Consider the following 23,488-nt stretch of genomic DNA (forward strand, 5'->3'; position numbering starts at 1 on the left):
GGATAATCTGTCAAAATGATTAGGAGAAAACTTATAGTACTTAGAACTATCTCCTGTATATCCTCAAATTTGTTGTAAAATTGCAAGTAGATATTTCATAATAACCTTGAGTATCACCCAAAATTCAAGTCACTCATAACCTTAAATATAACAGAAATATAAAACAAAATAAATGAGATCATTGAAGGTTCTTAGCAAGAAAGAAGAAGAAAATGGAAAATGTGTAACTAACACATTTAGATAATAAAGGTACAATATTTTCTATCTCTTGGCTAAACATTTACATTTCTCAATTTTTAACATTTTAAATATTCAAAAAGATTACAGAGAAAAAAGTTTGAACAGACTCATGAGATTTAACAAATCTTAATATTTTGTCAAATGATTGATGCTTTTAAGTTATAGAGCATTACAGGCACAAACAGCATTATTCAAAATAGCCAAAAGGTGGAAATAACCCAAGTGTCCATTGACAGATGAATAGATAAACAAAATGCCATATATCCATTCAATGGAATCTTACTCACCCATTAAAAGGTATGATGTTTTGATACATACTACAACATGAATGAACCTTTAAAATATGATATTGAGTGAAATAAGTCAGACACAAAAAGACAAATATTGTATGATACCACATATGTCAAATATCTAAAATAAGCAAATTAATGGAGATAAAGTAGATTTAGGTTACCAGGGACAGAAGAAACGAGGGGATAGGGAAATAGTGCTTAATAGGTACAAAGCCTCTCTTTGGGTCACGAAAGAGTTTTGGTAACAGATCATGGTGAAAGTAGCATTATATTGTGATTATAATTCCATTGAACTGTGCATCTAAAAATGGTTAAGATAGGAAATTTTGTTTTATATATATAATGATTTATAATTTATATAATAATAATTAATGTAATATGTAACCAAAATAGACCTTAATAACTAAATATTATAAATATAATTAAGCCCCTGAAGACCCCGTTCCTGATTACATGCTACTTCTTACCACCTCTTGGTAACCACTCTACTATCTTAAAATTTTATTTTTGTTATATGTCTGTTATTTAATTTTATGCAAAAAATATTTCCTGAGTGCTTATGACATGATGTTTTAAATTCTAATAAAACACATAGCTACCCATGACAATATAATATTTTAATGTTTTTTATGGTAATATATTGAGCAAATAGTATTTTAGCTTCCTGTTTTCACTCAACACTATGCTTTTGAGACCAATTCATGGGACACATACTCCTCCAGTTCATGTATCATGATTGCTATGCTGTCTGCTTCTTTGTGAATATGTGGCAATTGATGTATTTTCCTGTCGATGAGCAATTAAGCCATCTCCAAATCTGTGTTATTATAAACAAGGCTGCGATGAACATTCTTCCTCTATGTTTCTCTTTATACACATGTGCTAAAGAAGTTACATACCTGGAATTATATTCTCTGCAATGAAGAATGTATACATTTTGAGATTAGCTAAATACTGCCAGTTTACGCCTCAGAGTAGAGATAAGTAGTTATGCTACAAAAGTAGCATAAAAGCATTCCTCACTAAATTTTGCTAGACTTGAGATTTTTCCTTAATAATTAGGAAATGATATCTATTGATTGCTTTGACACGATTTCCTGATTACTAGCAAAGATGAGAATAGATAATATGTGAAAGCTGTTATTGTATATTCAGTTCTCTTCTTTTTTCCATCTCTATTAATTTGCTTATCATCAATTCTTTTTTTCTTCAATGATTTTTAATGAGATATAGTCATCTAAAGTATACAATCAGTGGTTCACAGTATCATCATAAAACTGTGTATTCATCATTACAATTGATTTTTTGAAATTTTTCATTACTCCGAAAACAATAAAAATAAAAAGAACACCCAAAATGGCCCATGATCCCCATATCAACTACTGTTTATTCAGTTTTGGGGGGCTTTTTTTTCTTCTTCATCTGTCCATATACTGCATAAAGGGAGTGTCAGTCACAAGGTTTTCACACTCCTACATTCATATCTTAAAAGCTCTATAGTTATTCAATCATCTTCAAGAATCAAGGCTGTTGGATTACAGTTCAACAATTTCAGGTATTTTCCTCTAGCTACTCCAATACACTAAAAACTGAAATGGGATATCTATTTATTGCATGAGAATAACCTCCAAGAACGACCTCTATACTCTATTTGAAATCTCTAAGCCACTGATACTTTATTTTGTTTCATTTCTCTTCCCCCTCTTGGTCAAGAAGGCTTTCTCATTCCCACGATGCCAGGGCCAGACTCACCCCAGGAGTCATATCCCACATTGCCAGAAAGATTTACACCCCTTGGAATCATGTCCCATGTAGGGGAGAAGGCAGTGAGTTTACCTGCGGAGTTGACTTAGAGAGAGATTCCACATCTGAGCAAGAAAGAGGTTCTCTGGGTCTGACTTTTAGGCATAATTATAAGTAGGCTTAGCTTTTCCTTTGCAGGAATAAGTTTCAAAGAGGCTAACCCCAAGATCATGGGCTCAGCCTATTGAATTAGTTGTCTCCACTGCTTGAGAGAATTTTAGGAACTCCCAAGGTGGGGAGGTTTAATATTTCCACATTTTTCCCCAATCCCTCAAAGGAACTTTGCAAATATTTTTTTTCTTCTCTGCCCAAATTATTCTGGGATGTATCAGGGCATCACACTAACCTGTACAAACCACTCTCTATTCAAGTTTCCATGTAATTATGGTGTTTGAATTAGCTGACCATACAAGTTAAATTAGATAATGTGCTACCTAAAATATAAATTTTTCACAAAATAAACATCTCTTCCTTTGATCTCACACAGAAGTAGAAGTTTTAAAATATAGACCATATCATCCTTACCATGTATTTTGAGTTACCTTAGTCTTGTCCAGATCAACCTCATTCATATATCTAATCAAAGTATGATCACTATTTCAACTTTTTTAACAGTTGCTATATGGGGTAATGGTGACTTGTCTAGCTAAAGAACTCTAGTTTTGAGTCTTGAGTGTCTCACGCTACCCAAAGTTCTGAGGAATGACAAGGTTATACACAAATAGCTCAGCATCTCAGAATTTAGAAATAACAGTTACAACTCAGGAATATATGTGACTTCTGTAAAAACTTACAATGTAGGAAGCGTTACAATAAGTCTTCATCTGACAACCTATGCTCTTAAATTCAATTCTGAGAGTTTTCACATAATAGTACATACTTTAATATTTGAGGCATTATAATATTTGTCTTTTTGTTTCTGCTTATTTCACTCAACTTACTGTCCTCAAGTTTCATTCACCTAGTTGCATGCCTCAGGACTTCATTCCTTCTTGCAGCTGCTCAATAATTCATTGTATATATACACTACAGTTCCCCCTTTCAGTCTTCAGTTGGTGTGCCCTTAGGTCACCTCCATCCATTGCAACTCCAGGACACTGCCATGATGAACACCAGTATGCAAATGTCCATTTTTGTCCCTGTTCTCGGTTTCTCCAAGTATACACTTAACCACTGGGTTGCAGGATCATATGGCAACCTTTTACTCCTAGTCTCCTGTGGAGTCATCACACTGCCTTCCAGAGGGGCTGCACCACTTTATTTCCCTACCAACAGTGAGTAGGTATACTTCTCTCTCCACATTATCTCTAGCACTTGTACCTCTCTGTTAATTTTTAAACAGTTATAGTCACACATCATACAATCCAACCTAAGTACAAAATCTGCGGTCCCCTCTATAGTCACATCACTACCACAATCTTCATGAGGACATTTCCATTTCTTCTGCAAAGAATCCCATACCCTTCCTTCATATCCCCTACATATTGACATTTAGCTTTGACTTATTGCACTTGTTACATTCACTGGAAGCACATTACAATGTTACTGTTAATTGTAGACCTTAGTAAGAATTGTTTGTGTTTTTCCCCCATATATCACCCCATTTTCAACACCTTGCAATGTTGACCTTCATTTGTTCTCCCTCATGCAAAAACATTCTTATATTTTTACATTTAATCACCATCATTGTCCACACTCAGCATCGCTAAGTTATACCAATACATGCCCCCTTTCCTTCTGGTTTCATACATGCCACCCTCTCTCAGCCATTCAGTATCTTTATAATGTTGGGCTACTATCAGATAATATTGTGCTAACCATTTCTGGGGCTGTTTCCTTCTTTCGAAAATCTTTTGTGAATACTTTGCCATTTTCTTTGAGTGTGTTAGTTTAGCTTTGTTTTTTTCCCCCTTTCTTTCTTATTAATTTTAGTAGCTCCTGCTATAATTTAAATATTATTCCCTTGTGGTCAATATATATGGAAAATATATTCTCCCTATTTGATTCTTGTTTATTAATTCTGTTTATGGCCTCTTTTCTAGAATAGAGTTTAATAATAATTGAATTATACCTAGGCTTATTAGCAAGTTATCCTAAATTTTCTTCTAAGGTTTGTGATATTTTGATTTTCACATATGGATCTTTAATGCCCCTGGAATTTGTTTTTGTAAAAGATCCTGACTCAGCACAATTTAAGTATCACATCTTTTCCCACCAATGTTTGTCTTTCTCTCACATGGGAAGTTTCCATAGATATGGACATGTTATTTTTGATCTTTCTAGTGTGGTTGATTAATCTATATGTATCTCTGCATTGATATCACAATATCTTCATTAGATTCTCTATTTTATGGTACTTAATATCTAGGAAGGTAAGAACCCTGGCATTATTATTCAATTTTTTTTGTAGTTGATCCTTTGTTCTTATATAAGATATTTAGAATCAGCTTGTCATATTCAGAAAACAACTAGTTGCAGTTTTTATTAGAAGCATATTGAATTTATTAATTTTGGAAATTTGTTATCTCAAAAAAACTGAATCTTCTTATCCATGAGCATAGTTTACCTCTCCTTTTATTTAGGTCTTCCATAATATTTAAAGAGTTTGCATATCTGTTGCTGGATTTATTCCTGGACACTAAAGCCATGACTGCTATAATTGCTTTTGTTGAACTGTTATACTTGTACTAATTATTTTATTATTTATCATGGCTCGTTCATAATCATGTCAACTGCAATAAAGACAATTTTGCCTTTTTAAAATTTGAATCGTATGTCTCTACTCCACTTTCATATCTTATTTTGCTAGCTAGGATTTCCAGAAACAATGTTGAATAGAAGCAACACTAAAGGGCACCCTAGTCTTTTCCTTTGATTTTAAGGAGTAGACTTCTAATTTTGTTCAAGAGTTTGAAGTGTGCTGAAGATTTTTAAAACTACATACTCTCTATCAGGTTGTAAGAAATTTATTCCTTCCTAGATTTCTAGGCCTCATTAACTTTTGAAACTTCTGTTGTATCTATAGTTATGATACCATTTTGTCATTAAATATTGCATTAAATAAGCCATGAGCTCAATCAAGATACTTTCTATGAATAGAACTATCATTGGAACTATAATTACTGCTATGCATGTAATAAGAATAGGTCTATTCCAGTTACTCATCATCTATACAGCACTAAGAATGCTGCTAGCTGACCCAAGGAAAGTGTCTGATAATCTGAATACTTAAAGAAATATGACCTTGGCATCTTAGTGTTATTACTGTTTTTTTTTTGTGATTGTTAGTATTATCAAGGCAATTACATTATATATTTCTTTTCAGGAATGTTCCCTTTCTTGTGTAGGAGCTTCCATGAATATTTTTTCTAGCATGGAATTCATGTCCGAGTTGGAAAGTGTTGCAGCAATAATGAATTAAAATACAATCCATTAGGTCAAAATTTTATGTGTCTCAGCAACCAAAAGGGTTTAGAATTAACAAATTGGTTATCACCTAATAACTATAATTTATGACATAAGAAAATGAATATTAATGAAGGCAATACATTAGCAGGCCGCCATTATGTAAGTATCCCTTTGTTCTCGTAAACAAATAATATTGGCAGTACAGGAGGCTTTTATCTCAGTCAAACTAAAATGTTAACTGATATTTTATTAATGAAAGGGTTCATTTGATTCTTTGGATTAATAAAGGGATTCAATATTTCAGATTAATATCATTCTGCAATATTTCTTTTAGGCATTTCGCTGCAGACTGCCAAAAGGAATGCGTTTAAGTAAACTTGAGTATGTGAATGCCCTACTGAGCCATTATGCAGAAAGAGGTAATTTTCCTTTGCCCTTTTCTTCTATTCTTTCTATTACAGCTTTATGGAATGTTATAATATTCCTAAAGACAGAGAAAGATATTCTGCATAGCTTGAATTACTGAACACATAAAGATTTAAAGGTTAGCCTTGAAGGACATTATTATGCTCTGGTCAATAATACCTGCTAACCTTTCCTGTATCTATTGAGAATAAATAAAAGTTCCATAACACCGAAATTTGAGCTAAAAGTTTCTAGAAGTCTGCTTTGAGGTAAGAAGCTTGGAAAAGAGTCCCCAGGAGAATTTTATATAAGGAGACCAAGAACATATGGGAGGCCAGCAGTATTCCCCTACACTATCTCTGCTTTTATTTTAGAAAGAAGGTGCTGATATGGCTCTTTCTTCCCAAAAAAACTTTCAAGGATACACAGCACTCAGGCTGGTTCCTGTAGCCTTTTTTAAAGTAGTCCATTTTTAAACAAACTATTGATAAAATTGTTCATTTTATAGATTTTTTGAAAGATAGGTTTAATAAAAAGAAATCTTATTATAGTCTGACGACCTACTCTCTCCTGTGTTCCAAGAAGCTAGCAAACAATCCGTATCTGTTTAATAAGACTTTCTTTATTAATCATGAGTCAGGTGCAACTTGAGGATCTTGATGCTGCCCAAAGACACAGTACTATGTAAGGGAAAGTGTCCCCCAACCAGTCAGACATCAGATCTTGGCCATTATGGGCCTCAGTTTCCTCAGTGATAAAGGATGGCTGCTGGACCAGAACAGCTGGGAGACACTTCGGGTTCTAATTATGATTATATGTCCAAATGAATAAAGTATGCATTCAGTATTCATTATTCTCACATGTAATCCTGCTGTGAATGCAACAGTTTCATATCTTACAAAATTGAGTATTACACAGGGACAGCAAGCTAAAGCCAACAGGGCAAATCTGGTCTGTGGCTTTATTTTTACAGCCTATGAGCTAAGAGTGTTTTTTGCATTTTTAAAGATTGTTTAAAGAAATTAAAGAAAAAAAACAAAAGGAAAGAAAATGTAACAGATCATATGTAGCCCACAAAGTGCTAAAATACTACCCATCTGTCCATTTAGAGGAAAATTTTGATTACTTTGCTTAGTTATCTTATTGATCTGATTATGCCTTATTACTAATTGGCCACCTTGTAATATTTTTTTTTATATTCTCCCACTATCTCTTTTTTCTGTTTTTAATCTCCTTTCTTGTATTCCTTGGTGAACAAAACACATAGTAGATGATGGAAGTTTGTTTTCCTTTTCCCTTTCACTTATTTTCCACCATTAAGAAATGGGTTTGGCCTGAAGTAATAAACTTATTCTCCCACAGAGTCTTCAAAACTTTTTCCCATTCAAGTCTAGTTCTCTTGGAATTGATGTTTATTTTTGCTATTCAGTAGGGTTTGAGATCCAGTTTCATCTTTTGTTTCTATGGATAACCAATTATCCTGAACCTTTTATTGATCCATAATGCCCTCACGCTCATAAATCAATTCTTTAGGTTACCAGAGATTAGTTTCTGAGTTTTCTGTTCAAGCAGTCTATTCGTGTGTATTAAATCAATACTAAACTCTTTTAAATAATTTAGGAATTATTTATGAGAATATAAATTAGTAGCATCACATTAGAAAATAATTTGGTATTATCTAGTAAAACTGAGGGTGTACATATCATAAAACTCAAAAATTCCGTTCATAGAAACACATTAAAGGAAAACTCATATGTATTTTGGTGTGTGTCTGTGTACATTTACAAATACATGTGTATCAGAGCACAAAATCAATATACCAAAATCTGCACTGTTCCTATACACAAGCAATGAAAAATAAGAAGAATTTTTTTTTAAAAATTCAATAATAATAATAACTAAAATAATTATATATCATTTTAGTTTGCTAATGCTGCTGGAATGCAATATACAAGAAATAGAATGGCATTTATAAAGGGGATTTATTATGTTTTACAGTCTAAGTCCATAAAAAATGTCCAAACTAAGGCATCCAAAGAAAGATACCTTGACTCTGAAGAAAGGCCAATAGTGTCTGGGTTTCCTCTGTCAGCTGATAAGGCATGAGGCTGGCATCTACTGGTCCTTGTCCCTGCTTCTGTTGCTTCCAACTTCTAATTCCGGTAGCTTTCTGTCCACGTGTCTGTGTGTCCTGACTTAACTGCTCCAGGGAGAAACTCTGGGTTTCATCTCTTAGCTTTGCATCTGATGGAAAGGCACATGGTGGCATCTGCTGGGTTCTCATTCTAGCTTCTATCAACTCTCATCTCTTGGTGTCTCCTGGGACTTCTGCATTTCCAAACATCAGCATCAAGTCATCTGCTCTCTCTCTCCGCACTCCAAGCATCTACAAATGTCTGCATCTGTGTCATATCCAAAGCAACTGTTCCCCAAGCATCTAAGTTTCCTCCAAAATGCTTCTCCTTTTAAAGAACTCCAGTAAACTAATCAAGACCCACCTTGAATGGGAGTCACATCTCCATTTAACCAAAATGTCACACTCGAAATTGAGGTATCACCTCTCTATAGAAACAATCCAACCAGATTTCCACCTAAACGATAGGTCTGCCTGCACAAGATTGGATTAGAAAGGAAAACATGACTTTTCTGAGGTACATATCAATTTCAAATATCTAGGAATAAATATAACCAAGAATTTAAGAGCACTGGAACATAGAAAACTATAAAACGTTGCTAAAAGAAATTAAAGTAGACATAAATAAAAGGAAGAACATTCTACTTTCTTGGACTGGATGATCAAATATCATTAAAACGGCAATACTAACTGTTCAAGTTTGCTAGCTGCCAGAGTGGAATATACCAGAAATGGAATGGCTTTTAAAAGGGGGAATTTTATAAGTTCCTAGTTTAGAGTCCTAAGACTGAAGAAAATGTCCCAATTACATGTCTATAGAAATGCCCAATTAAAGGCATCCAGGGAAAGATACCTTGGTTCAAGAAGGCTGATGAAGTTCAGGGTTTCTCTTTCAAGTGAGAAGGCACATGGCAAACACAGTCACAGTTTCTCTCTTGGCTGGAAGGGCCCGTGGCAAGCAAGGCATCATCTGCTAGCTTTCTCTCTTGGCCTCCTGCTTCATGAAGCTCCCCAGGAAGCATTTTCCTTCTTCATCTCCAAAGGTTACTGGCTAGTGGGCTCTCTGCTTCTTGTGGCTATGTCATCCTTCTCTAGCTCTCTCTGAATCTCTTTTTCATTCTCCAAAATGTTTCTTCTTTTATAGGACTCCAGAAACTTATCAAGATCCATCCAAATGGGTGGAGACATGTCATCACCTAATTCAGTTTAACAACCACTCTTGATTAAATCACATCTCCAGGGAGATGATCTGATTACAGTTTCAAACATACAGTATTGAATAGGGATTATTTTGCCTTTATGAAATGGGGTTTTCATCAAAACATGGCTTTTCTAGGGGGCATACATCCTTTCAAACCAGCACACTACCCAAAGCAATTCATAAATTCATTGCACTCCCAATCAAAATTCCAGTAACTCTATTTGCAGAAATGGAAAAGCCAATCATCAAATTCATATGGAAGTGTAAGGGGGCCTGAATAGCTAAAGCCGTCTGAAAAAGAAGAATAAAGTTCAAGAACCCACACTTCCCAATCTTAAAACTCATTATGAAACCATAATAATCAAAATGGCATGCTACTGGCATAGAGACAGATATATAGACCAATGGAATAGAATTGAGAGCTCAGAAATCAATCATCCATTTATGGACAACTGATTTTTGACAAGGTGGCAAAAAAACACTTATTTGGGAACGAAGAGCTCTACAACAAATGGTTCTGGGAAAACTGGATCTTTATTTGAAGAAAAAAAAGAGGATCTCTACCTAATATCACGTACAAAGATCAACTCAAAATGGATCACAGAGCTTAATATAAGCTCTGAACTATCAAACTCTTAGAAGAAATTGTAGGGAAGAATCTTCAGGATCTTGTGTTAGGCAATGGTTTTTAGACTTTATACTCAAAGCACAAACAACAAAAGAAAAAGCAGATAAATGGGACCTCATCAATATTAAAAACTTTTGTGCCTCAAAGGACTTTATCATGAAAGTAAAACCTCAGCCTATACAAGAGGAGAAAATATTTGGAAATCACATATCTGATAAAAATTTAATATACAGAATATATAAATGTAATCCTTCAACTTAGAAAAAAATAAAAGGTAAAAAAAATTTAAATGGCCAAAAGACTTACAAAGACATCCCTTCAAAGAAGATATACAAATAACCAGAAGACACATAAAAATATACTGAACATCACTAGCCATCAGGGAAATGAAAATCATAACCACAATGAGAAACTATTTCACAATCATTAGAATGGCTGCTATTAAAAAAATGAAAAATATGGGTGGTGCAATGGTGGCTCAGTGGCAGAATTTCCACCTGCCATACCAGAGACCTGGGTTCGATTCCCAGTGCCTGCCCATGCAAAAGAAAAATAACAGGTGTTAGAGAAGATGTGGAGAAATAGAAACACTCATTCATTGCTGGTGATAATATTAAATGGTGTACCTGCTGTGGAAGACATTTGGATGGTTTCTCAGAGAGCTAGGTATAGAACTACCATATGACTCCAATACATTAGATAATTTTATAATACATTAATAAGTCATACAGATTTTTAAAATGCAAAATATTTCCTTTCTATAAAATCTCCATGATATAATACTTTCATTTCTTGAGTGTATGTTATATGCCGTAGATTATGGAAAGGATCATAAACATCAACTCGAATGTTAACATCAGAACTGCAAAGCAGGTATTATTATATACATTTGGTAAATGATGAAACTGCATATTAGAGAAATTTTTTAAATTGCAATAAATTCCATTGCTAGTAAATGTCTTAATCATCTTTTAAACCTGAATGTATCTGGTTTCAGATAATGTGCTCTTGATTTCAAATGTACAATTCTGAGGTATTATAAATCACAAGGTCCAAGATTTGCTTGATACTATAACCCTTAAGTTACAATGCCAATGTAGCTATTTCCAAAGACCATTGGAATTTGAGAAAAGAATAGATTGAGTTCAGGGTCCAAAAATTGACTGCATTTCTCCTAATCTGGTCTTATTTCCTTCATGGTAAGAGAACTCTTAATTACCTCTATTGACTCAGGTGAATGCATGCAAACAAACTGAAATAATTTATATCTGATTGCAGAATATAACCTTGATTTTTAGTCAGGACAGCCTCTTTGTGAATTCTTTCTACCTACCAAGTAAAACGGAGTTAAGCAAGCTCATCATTTCCACATTCCCTTACCCCCTGGGCGAGCTTAGTGATTGAACCATGCATAAACTCAAACTAATACATGTAAATCATAAGACAAAACAGGCTTTTTGGAGAAGACTTGGTAGATAAGTTTGGGGGCTCCAAAGGGCATCCTGTAACACAATATGTGAGTAAATGGGGGAAAAAGGACAGAAAATGGATCTATCCTCTTGAGAACGCTTCCTACCTATCAGTTAATCTTGCCTTTCCTTTCCCACCTGACACATCACTTATCCCACCTAACTCTGTGGGTTAAGTATTATTACCCCATTTTTACGCATATGGGAAAAGACTCAGGTTATGCCCTTCAGTATCTTTCAGAAGGCCATGGTAGAGCTAGGGATCAAAAAAGTCTTGTACTTTTTATCTTCTTTTGCAACACAGCTGTCGATACAGTAACTGCAAACCAGGAGAATTTTGAACCCTTGAAATGTGTCTAAACCAAACTGAGAAGGTCTGTAAATATCAAGTGCACACTAGAGTTCAGGGACTTAGTAAGAAAAACAAATGCAAAATATCTTATGAAAATGTTTATACTGATTACATGTTTAAATGATAACTTTAGAATATATTGAGTTATGTAAAAATAATATTAGTATCACTGATTTCTCTTTACTTTTTAAAATATGACTACTGGAACGTTTTGAATTGCATATGTAGCTTGTGTTATATTTCTTTGGGGCAGTGATGATGCAGACATTTCCAGATGGAGGCAGGAAAATTTAGCCTGGGGAGATACTTAAACTCCTTACTGGCTGTGATACCTTGAACGAAATCTTAATTTAACTGAGCTGTGTTCTTTAATCTACCAAATGTGGATAATAACATATGCCCTGCAGGTCTGACATGGGGCTAGAGGTGACCACATGCCTGAAACATAATGGACACTTGGGACAGGTAACTCCTATTTTATTAGAGATTTTGATAGACTTTCAAAATCCTTCATATTTTAATAATTTGTATGAAACTTTAAAATACTATACTCTGAAGCCTATTTTACTTCAAAAACTAATTTTGTTTCCATTTTTCATGCCTATAAAAAAGGTTGAGAGTAGCCATTAGCATCGTGAGACCTCATGAGAAAGGGGAAACATTAGGTTTCCAAATAAGCAAATGATTCTTCACTCTGGGCCCTCAAAAATGCAAGATGAAGACAAAGCAAACGAATTTGTTTTGAGTGTATTTTCATTGCCAGCAATAAATCTTTCATCAGTATTTGACACAGATAATCTGCTCATATATAATCATGTCCTACAAAACTGCTCTATTTACGTAATTATATACAAAATCATTTAAATGATGTCTCTTAGCTGTTACTAATGAAATATATAGCTACATGTTATATACTAATTCAAAGTTCTCCGAGGCAGAACTACACAAAAATCTTGATTGTAAGAGCCAATTGCAGCTATAACCATTCCTGTAGGGGTCCCTGAAGATTTTTGAAAATATTAAAGCCCTTGTTGTGTGAGGATGACTATATGCATTTTAGCATGCACTGTTACAGTAAATAAATCATAAAACTTTTACCATGGATTCTGATTTTAATCTACAGTTTCTTCTCACCAAGAAGTTATGGGAACAATGTCAATATGCTCGGAAAAAAATGCTTCTGATCTATTCTAGTCCCCTTTTTTGCAGTCCCCTATCATTCCCCTCCTGTAGCAAATTCCCACTTAAGATCCTTGGTATTAACCGCTGGCAATCCGTGCATTCAAATGACAAGTATAAAGGACCAGCTTACGTCAGTTAATGGCTGCCATAGAAGTCTTTGCTTCCCACCAGTAAACCCCACTGCATGCTATTTACCTGGCTTCTTTTTATCCCAAAGCACCATGTGGTTGTAAGTCCGCTTTATGGGCATTCTTTCAGATGAGAGACCAGTGTGTGGTGTTGCTGTCATGATCAGAGAGATATTTTAAGCAACTGTTGGCATGGAAAGTCACTTTCTGGACTCAAATCTGAGCTGAAAGGCATTTGCCAGGGCAGAAGTGAGGATTCTGTGACACTGAGAAATATCCCCTTGTGAACTATCCCGTCTGAAGCTGCTCGCATCAGGGACATTAACATTTAATTACTTTCTGACCAATATTGTGAACGTTACATTTGCAAACACCTATTTTTCTGAAAGCTAATCATGTTTATTAGTATCTGAAATTTCTGCCCCTTTTATTATCTCTGGCCTTGAGAGTCCTGTCTTCCATACCTAGAATAATGCTCTGTTTCCAAAAAGCACAGAATAAGGGATCAGCGAAGGAAATAGCACCATATCTGATGATTTACCAGTTAGGCCAATGTTGTTTGTTTCTTAGTAAAAATGAAGGATTAATATCCTAAAGTAAGGTTTAGCCCTCCAAAAAAAAATCTTGCTCTCTTTTCCTGCAGGTGAAGGTAGATGATTCTGTCTGCTTTGGAGTGAATTTCAGAGAATAAAGCCACAGCACGCTCAGCTTCCTGTGTGTAGATACAAGGCTACATTGCCCAGCACAAATGGCTTAACAATAGTTGATCTCTTTAAAGAAGTAAAGAAGCAGGTGGTCTCTGCCACTACTGCTTTTATTATTGTTATGTCCTCCTGAAGCCTCTACCAGTAGCTAGCCTGTCAGATTTGGCAGAAGTCCAGTTTGACTGGCTTTATTTTAATCTCCTCATGATGCTTTTTAGTGTTCAGCTTTGTTTTTTGTATGTTGTTTTACATTGTCGGTGCAAAAATATCCTTGAATGTGAGTTTAATTTGGAAAACATATCTCATGTCTTTTTAGTATTATTATCTTTTTAACTAGACCAGCCCCATCTCCTTCTCTCTCCATTGCCAATGTAGACACCATGTCTACATGGGCAGTGTTCTAGTTTGCTAGCTGCTGGAATGCAACACACCAGGAATGGATTGGTTTTTAATAAAAGGGGATTTATTTAGTTAAAAATGTATTGTCCTTCAGAGGAAAGGCAGCTAACTTTCAACTGAAGTTCTTTCTTACACAGAAAGACACAAGGGCGATCTCTGCTGGCCTTCTCTCCAGGCCTCTGGGTTCCAACAACTTTCCCTGAGTGATTCCTTTCTGCATCTCCAAAGGCTTGGACTGAGCTAAAAGTGCTGAGATGAGGTATGCTGAGCTACTTGGGCTGTGCTATATTGCGTTCTCTCATTTAAGCATCCAGCCAATTAAATCAAACATCATTCATTGTAGCAGGCTTGCCTCCTAGCTGACTGCAGATGTAATCAGCAACAGACGAGGTTCACATGTCATTGGTTCATGTCTGCAGCAATAGAACTACGCACTTCACCTGGCCAAGTTGACACATGAAACTAACTACCACGTGTCATTCCCTTGTCAACTTGGCAACTATACATATCACCTTAAATGATAATAAAGTGGTAAAAATTCTTTTCTGGCTGTGGACCTATGAATGTCAAGACAAATTATATGGTGGCAATATGCAAAGAAGGGACATTCTCGGGATACGTGTTTTCATTTCCATAGGGAGAAATTGGAAAGAACACAGATGTCACAAAGCCCAGATAGTTCTGAAAACCTGCAGGGCAAACTCCAATGAATTTCAAAGTCTGAAAGTCATTTATCCTTCAGCTTTGGAAAGTGGCATTCCCACCCTTTCCAAGGGCCTATGCAGTGACCTGTGTCTTTCCAAATCATCCTCAGGGGACATTGAGGAGACCACCTTTTTCTCAGCTCCACCCTTTCCAAGCATCAGGGCTATACCTGAGCTCTCTTCCATTTCCAGGGCATACACTCAACCCCTCCATGTGATGGCAGCCAGGCTCTCCTCAGTCCCCAAGGAGCATGGTGTACCTTCTGCAAGGCCTGATGCTGCATGACTCTTCCACTGCAATGAGGTGGGAGACTCATTCTCACCCTTAAGGACAAACTCACTCTCTCCGTGTATATGAGTGGGTCCACTTTCCTGGCCCTAAGTTTCTTGGCTTCAGACCCAAACTTCCATGTTTCTCTCTGTAAACTCCATTTTATCCCTTTTGTGTCCCCCTTTGTCCAGATTGGCAGTGATTCCATTTACACCGACAGTCTCTTCAAGTACTCCAGGACTTCTCCATTATTCTCTTCTCAGTTTCCCCTTATCCATCAAAAAAAAACTGGTCCAACATGTCTGGCATTTGCAAACTGCAGCAGCACCCCACTCCTGGTACCAAATTTGTTTAGTTTTAGCTAGTTTGCTAGCTGCTGGAATGCAACACACCAGGGATGAATTGGCTTTTAGTAAAAGGGAATTTATTTAGTTAAAAATGCATAGTTCTTCAGAGGAAAGGCAGCTAACTTTCAGCTGAGGTTGTTTCTTACTTGGAAGGCACAGGGCAATTTCTGCTCACCTTCTTTCCAGGCCTATGGGTTCCAACAACTTTCCCCAGGGTGATTCCTTTCTGCATCTCCAAAGGCCTGAGATGAGGTATACTCATCATGCAAGTGATGAATGAAGTATACTGAGCTGCTTGGACTGTGCTACATTGAGCATTCCCATTTAAGCATCCAGCCAATTAAATCAAACATCATTCATTGCAGCAGGCATGCCTCCTAGCTGACTGCATATGTAATTAACAACAGGTGAGGTTCACATGCTATTGGCTCATGTCCACAGCAATAAGACTAGGCACCTTCACCTGGCCAAGTTGACACCTGAATCTAACTACCACAGGCAGGTCAGAGCCACTTATGTATCTACATACATTTACTCTCTGTTGTATAGTTTATCTATATATGAAATTGAACATATACTCTGATTATGCCATACAAAACCACATTTTTGTTTCTGAGTTAATTAAGAGTATATTATGATGGGAAAACATATTGTATTTTCAAATTTCAGTAATCAAATTATGTCTTTTTTTATTAAAAAAAATTCACATTCCAAAAATAGATTGCATGAATTTGCTTTATCCGTCATTCCTTGACTATCATATAAAGGAATATTATGGGCATTTATTCTCTTTTCTGCTTCAGCTCCTGGTTGTAAACTCTGCTTGAGTATCTAAAGTTATAATCTCTATCTTTCTTTCAGAGCATATTATAAACAGGCAGCACAACACGTACTATAATTTTCCACAAAGAAAATGCACTGTAAAAAACATACCTACTTCTTGTTTGACTTGAGGAAAATTAGTAAATACTACAGAAATTGAGTTACTGTTTTGTGAGCAAGTAGAAATTAAACTAATCATTGATATAAACCACTAATATTTGGAAAGGCCTTGATATAGCAGGATCAAGTAAAAGAGTAGAGGTCGTGCTAGACAACATGAATTGTGCTGCTTATCCTTCTGGATCTTTTTTGGGAAGCAATGTCTTGGGTCTTGGGATGGTAACATTAAATGATTATGGGTGTATTTCCTTACAGTTTGGTATTTATATGGTTTGGTATTATTGTTAATCTCTTTCTTTATTGGGTAAAGTATGTTTTTAAAGACGTTACTGTGAGAAATGGCCCAGAGAATATACAGAAATTACAATTTGGTGATAAACACTCTGGGCACTTTTCTAGCCAGTAGTCAAAACGTATTGCTTGGGTTGCTATTCTTCATTAGGCTGCTCAAAATTAAAGATTGGTTTGCATTCTTGTGCATAATCTAAAAGATTACCTATCATGAAGTTATAAGAAGTGACTTAGTGTTTTTTTATACATTCTAAATGACACACAAAGTAATTGTCATTGAAAACCTTTTCAAATTGTATGTAATACAGACAAAATAAAGAGCATATGCTAAGATCTGAGTAAATAACAATAACTTTTTGTTAACATTAAACTATATGTGTGAGAGACTATAGGGAACACACTGAGAGAAACTAAAAGTACACACAAAAATGTTACTTTTGGTTCTGTTGCAGTGTTATAGGTAAATTTGTAATATCCTTTTCCCCTCCCTAATACCGTTTTTCTTCCTCTTTACCATTTTTCAGTCTATAAGGGCATACTACCAATTTTATGTTTTCCTTTACAGTCTACATTTTATTTTACTGTACATACAAACCCTTAAACTATATATAAAGGCATAGTATGAGTGTGGGTTTGAATGACCATAAAGATGGTCAAGGAAAAGGTTTTGAAGCTTATTCTTTTCACCAAATAATGTTTTAATATGTATTCATGTTAAATGAATTTAGAGTCTAGAGTCTAGTCATTTATTTCCCTGTTATATAGCCCTCCCCCAATTATCCATTCTCTTTTTTATAGAAAATATTGGTTATTTTCTACCCTTGCAAATAATACTGCAATGAACATACATTCATGTACCTTCTTGAATACATGTATGTGCTGGTTTGAAAGTATCATGTACCCCAGAGGAGCCATGTTTTACTCCTGATTCCATCTTGTGGAGCCAACTGTTTCTTTTAATCCTGATTCAATACTGTAGGTTGGAATCTTTTGATTAGATTATCTCCATGGAGATGTGGCACACCCAATTTTCAATGTTAACTTTTTATTAAATGGAGATGTGACTCCACCCATTCTAGGTAGGTCTTCATTAGTTTACTGGAATCCTTTAAAAGAGGAAATATTTTGGAGAAACAACAGAAGCCTCAGAGCTGACAGAGAGAGAGCCAACAGAAACTTCAGAGCAAAGCTGACACAGAAGATGGCATTTGAAGAAGAGAGGCACAGATGTTTGGAGATGCTTGGAGCCCAGTAGACATTGCCGTGAGCTGTTAGGCAAGCCAGAACCTGGAGAGAGCCAAGGACAGAGCAAGAAATGAAAGCCAATCCCAGAGAAGCAAAGCAAGGAATCCCCACAGGAACAGAGGCTGAAAGCAATGGAGCCCGGGAGCAAGAGACCAGCAGATGCCAGTCACATGACTTCCCAGCTGGCAGAAGTGTTCCAGATCCATTGCCCTTCCTTGAATTAAGGTGTCTTTCTCTGGATACCTTGGTTTGGTTTGGACATTTTTATAGGCTTAGGCTTAGATGTTTTATAGACTTAGAACTGTAAAAACTTGTAACTTATTTAACTCCCCTTTTTAAAGGTTGTTCGATTTCTAGTATATCATATTTCAGCAGCTTGCAAACGAACACAGTGTGCTAGAGATTTCTGTTATGTACCTAATAATAGAATTATAGGATCATATGATATTTGCATTTTATAGATATTGCCAATAGAAAATTTTCCAAACTTACATTCCCATCACCTGCTTCCTTCATCTTTATCAATTGTTAATACTGTCACTTTAAAAAAATGCGTCAATATAGTGGGTCTAAAATAATATTTAACTGTCGTCAGTGATTTTTCTTGACAATGGTACTCTGAGTAAGATTTTTCTTTTCTACCTTTCAAATATTTTCCAACAGTTTGATAAGTATTTACATTTTATTATGAAAAATTATGTAACTTAATTCATAAATGTTTTTCCTTTTTTTGTTCTTTCACTACAACTTAAAAAGGCTTATTTTAGCATTGTGTTGATTACTATGCATCTAATGCTCAATTAATAAAAATATTAAAAGGTATAGCTCTTGCCAACAAAGAACTTCAGTCTAATCAGGCAGACGTATCTGTAAACAAACTGCATTAAGTTTGCTAGCCACAACAATCGAAGTGTACAGGTGTATAGAAGCAGCAGAGAAGCAGCAGTGATTATCCCTAAAGGAGGTATTTCCAGAGAACTCCTACTGTGAAGGATGGGATGGCTGGTTAGCTTTAACTTTTCTTTGAGAGAATGCTGTAGGCTTCTGAGTAAGAACTAGGTTAACAGAACAGGTAAAAATAGTAACACACAAAATAGAAAAATGTGGTATGGAGAAACGATCTAAAAATAAGTGGACATTAAATATTCATCACGAGAAAAATGGTCATCATAGATTGATGTAGACATGTCAAATCGGGATGGTACTTCTCCCAAGGTGTTATAAATACACACTCTGTCGACTCCCCAGGCAGAATTTCTGGGACCACGACATGCAAGCAGGGGAGGGTAGGAAGAGAAAGCTGATGCTGACACCTGTAACAAGCTCTCCACACTTCTAAACTGGAAATCCCAATGGAGGTGGCTGCAAGACCTCCAGACACACATTAGATAGTCCCCAAGATTCTGTAGATGGGCCTAATGCTTTCTGGTTGACCAGGTAATTTCAAGTTATTGTTTTATTTTATTCTTTTATCTTCTCAACTAATAAGGAAAAAGAGTTTCAGAAAAACTTGAAACATCTAAAATCATGGAACTAAGGTACACTGAAATTAAAACACAGGCTTTTCAACTCTCTACTCAGTCTTCTTAGAAGCTTTCCATTTTCCCTCTTCTAGAATTTTTCTCTAGATGCAGATATTTACCCATAAATTATCCTTCTAAATATAAATATGAATTCTTCTTAAGCACATTGAGGAATATGAACATTTTACAGCTTCAGTGGTACATCCTTGAGTATATTGCTCTGTTAAATTTTGTACTTTTCTTTGTCGATTGCAGTTTGTGGATCTATAACAAGAGCTTAGATTTGTTTCCAAAGCATATTTACTAAATGTGCATTCAATAAAATTGATGAGTGACTCAAAACACTTCAGCTAGTAGGGAGGTTATAATCAAATTAATAAAGGTGTCCTGGGGGAAAAGGTCATTCTCTTTTATGCTTGTAATTAAAGGCAATTTTATGATGCAGTCTGACAAGAATTGTCCACACATCCTTCAAAAAATATTTATGGAACATTCGGTAGGTGCCAATTAGATTAAGTATTTTGCATAAATTATCTCATGTTAATTCCCATAACAGCTCTCTGATATTAGTATTATTGGCTCTATTTTAAGATGATGAAACTGGGAGTAAGGAGGTTAAGTAATTGAATCAAGGTCAAACATCTTTTAAGGGATAGCGCTAATGACAAAATTTCTTTCTAATCCCTATGCTATACTGTAAATATGTTTTGTTATATTCTAACAAATACATCTACTTGAAAAGCAATAATTCTTCAGAGAATAACGAAAGATTTCTCCATTTCCAAAAGATAAAATCCTAAGTGATCTCATTAATGAATAATTGCTAATAATTTGAATAGTTTTTTACAGAATGCTAGAGACGTTCATAGACTGCTGTTTATTTTGGGGGAGGTGGCACATGGTCTGGGAAATGAAGTTCATAGACTTTTAAATGACAGAATACATTTTTACATGTGATAGTATTTATTGTCACATGACTGATCACAATATTTCATCTTTTTCAGAGAGAAGGACAAAGCAATTTTGAGTCCATAAAGGAAATATAACAATACTGCCACTGAGATGTGGGTTTATGACTTTACACCCTAAAAAGGTATTTATTTAAATTCTTTGCCCATTGGGAATGGTCCACATATGCAGCTTTACAATTTTCTCATTGAAAAAACAAATAAATAAAGCCGCTAGTTGTTGTTAAAGGTCACCTTTCTAATTGGTGTAACAAAGCCCAGCTGGTAAGCCAATCTCCAGAATAACTAGAGACCAGCAAAGCAGGAGCAGACTGAAGAATATATTTGGTCGGGGGAAAGTGGTTTCAGCATATGTCTTTTATTCCTCATATTTGGTCTGCCAGTCGCCAATATCTAATTTTATTAAAGGTAAAACATCTTTGAATGTTCAAGTAATTTATACTGGCATCTCTGTCCTCATACTAAACAAAAAAAGGGTAGATTTATCTTGATGGAATATAGAAAGGAAAGTAATTGATTTTTTGGACTGAATTTTCCTCTCAGTTAATAGATTTCCCCTTTAGCAACAACAAGGCAAAATAATAAGGGAGCATACAAGATAACTTAAGTACAGCTAGCTTTGGCACTGACAGTCACTAAAAGCTTATCTAGAATTTCCAGCACACTTCATGAATGCCCCTTCTGCACTGTGTTTAGAATAATAAAACTTGTAGCTCCATAAATGTTAACTTCATCTCAGAGAAAAATAATAAATATGAATTGGCCGTAATGCAGAATTCTCTATTTTGCTTCTTGACATTTAAAAATTGTTATAAGGATACTTATTCTGAGATAGTTAGGCTGCCTACTTTTGAATTGCAATAATCCTTAACAATTATGCATAAAATTCAGTTGAATATAATCGAGGACTTTTCCAGCAATGATATGATTTTCAAAATACCTCAAGGAATTCTGATTATTTCATCAACCTCAGAAATAATGCAGAAGCATTTGGATAATGTTTAAAATTCTCTAAGATGACATCACAATCTTCTTATGCAAAAGTTTGATTGTTTTTTTATGTTTTTAAAACATTTACTACTCCAATGCTGTAGACAAAATGTGTATAAATACATTGAAAGTTTGAGGAAAATGCAAATAAATGTAAAGTCAAATTGCTGTAAGGACAGTCTTCAGACAAAATTTCTTCCATTCATTGAATATTGGCTATCCTTTACTTGTGGCAATTTTTGTGAAGCTTCATATAAGTACCATATAAGTAAAGTCATAAAGTCGGTTAGCAGTCTAGCTCATTGTATTATAGGCGTGAAAAGGAAACAAATAGTTTTAAAAGATTAATTTCCTAAAGATTTTCATTGTCTTGAATATCTCAGTGCAACTGGTCTCTATTCCTCTACCTTTTATTCAAAGTTATATATCATTATTTCATTCAACAAATATCTGTAGCATCTGTATTCAAATGTATTTTTCATATCAACTCTATTATTAATAAACAAGAATGCCTACACAAAGAAGACAAGAGAGGCAATTTTCCACAATAGTGTTATCAGTGGAGTATGTTGTACACTCTAGACACAGAGTTGAGTGTGTACATTAGTATACTAGTAGGGATATAGGGGCTAGCATTTCTTCCTAAAGAACCATGGACTCTGTGGCATATTTTTCAGGGACTGGAGCTTAGCCATGCTTAAAACTTTTTAATCCTTCTCTCCCTCTTTATGTTCACTCCCGGCCCCCATATCTGTAACTTAGCTCACTGTTTCCCCCTTCTCCCTCTTGTCGTAAACCGCCCATTTCCGTAGCTTACCACTAAACCGCAAGCCTTCCTGTTATTCTCTTCACTCCTCTATACCTAACCTAAGCCCTCAGCTTAGCAACTGCTTTCTGCCTTGTGTGATTGGCTGTCCCTTCCTGACCGTGTGCGCCCAAGACTCCACCCCTCCCCGAGAGTACTTAAGCCCCACGCTTACCCCGCTCTGGGTCGTCCGAGCCCCGGGGTCTTCGGACCCCAGACGTCTCACTCCTCGGGTTCCCGGGTGGCCCATCCCGGAGTGTAACAATAAAAGCTTAAAACCCGCATCTGGCCTGAGTGACGACTTCTCGCGACCGCCAGCTGGGGAAAGCGCCGGCTCCAGCTTACCCAAGTTAATTCCCGCGAGCTCGCCCCAAACCCACCCAGTGTACCGGTCGCGCGGCCCGGCTGAAGCTATCAGCGGCAGACTCCAACAACATAGGTTTTAAAATACTATACAGGAAATTCAGTTCTTGCTAGGATGCAGTAACAGTCATTGAACCTATTCTCCAGTCATAATCAATCATAAAGATAGCTACACTCTCTCTCTCTCTCTCTCTCTCAACCTATCTATCTATATACATTTTTAGTAAATGTTCATCGTGCTTTATCTGGATAGTAAAACGTTGATTTTTTTACATTCTACTTTGCGTGATTTCATAATTTTTACAATGTTTGCATTTTATAATTACAATATAATTTTTGATTTTCTAATTGCACTCCAACATTGCCCCAATATATCAGAACCCCAAGATGATAGCTTCTGAATCTGGTGATATTAGCAGTAAATGTTAAAAAGTAATTTCTTCTTGGGAGACCTTATATAACTACTTACTGTTGATCTAAATGCAAGTAGAATTTTTTTTAATATCTAAAATGTGGCATATCCTTAGATAACTGAAAAAGAGAGAGTACCATTCCAGATAAGATATATTCTACTTACTGTCATTTGCAGCCATAATATCTTATGAATCTATAAGGCCTTACATTAAATTATAAAATTTACATCTACAGTGAGCATCTATGTAACAATGATAGGAAATCCATCTGTTAGATATT

The 23,488-nt window shown here is 35.5% G+C and overlaps 1 long non-coding RNA gene across 1 annotated transcript in view; it reads left to right on the forward strand.

The window, feature by feature from the left end:
• The window catches only part of LOC143662655 (uncharacterized), a 136,502-nt gene that overhangs the window by 69,250 nt on the left and 43,764 nt on the right, over positions 1-23,488 (forward strand). The window contains exons 2-3 of the long non-coding RNA XR_013165519.1: positions 6,079-6,163; positions 20,674-20,762. This is a non-coding gene — a long non-coding RNA (uncharacterized LOC143662655). The remainder of the gene's footprint in view (positions 1-6,078; positions 6,164-20,673; positions 20,763-23,488) is intronic.

Source organism: Tamandua tetradactyla, chromosome 18, assembly GCF_023851605.1.
Source record: "Tamandua tetradactyla isolate mTamTet1 chromosome 18, mTamTet1.pri, whole genome shotgun sequence".
NCBI lineage: Eukaryota > Metazoa > Chordata > Mammalia > Pilosa > Myrmecophagidae > Tamandua > Tamandua tetradactyla.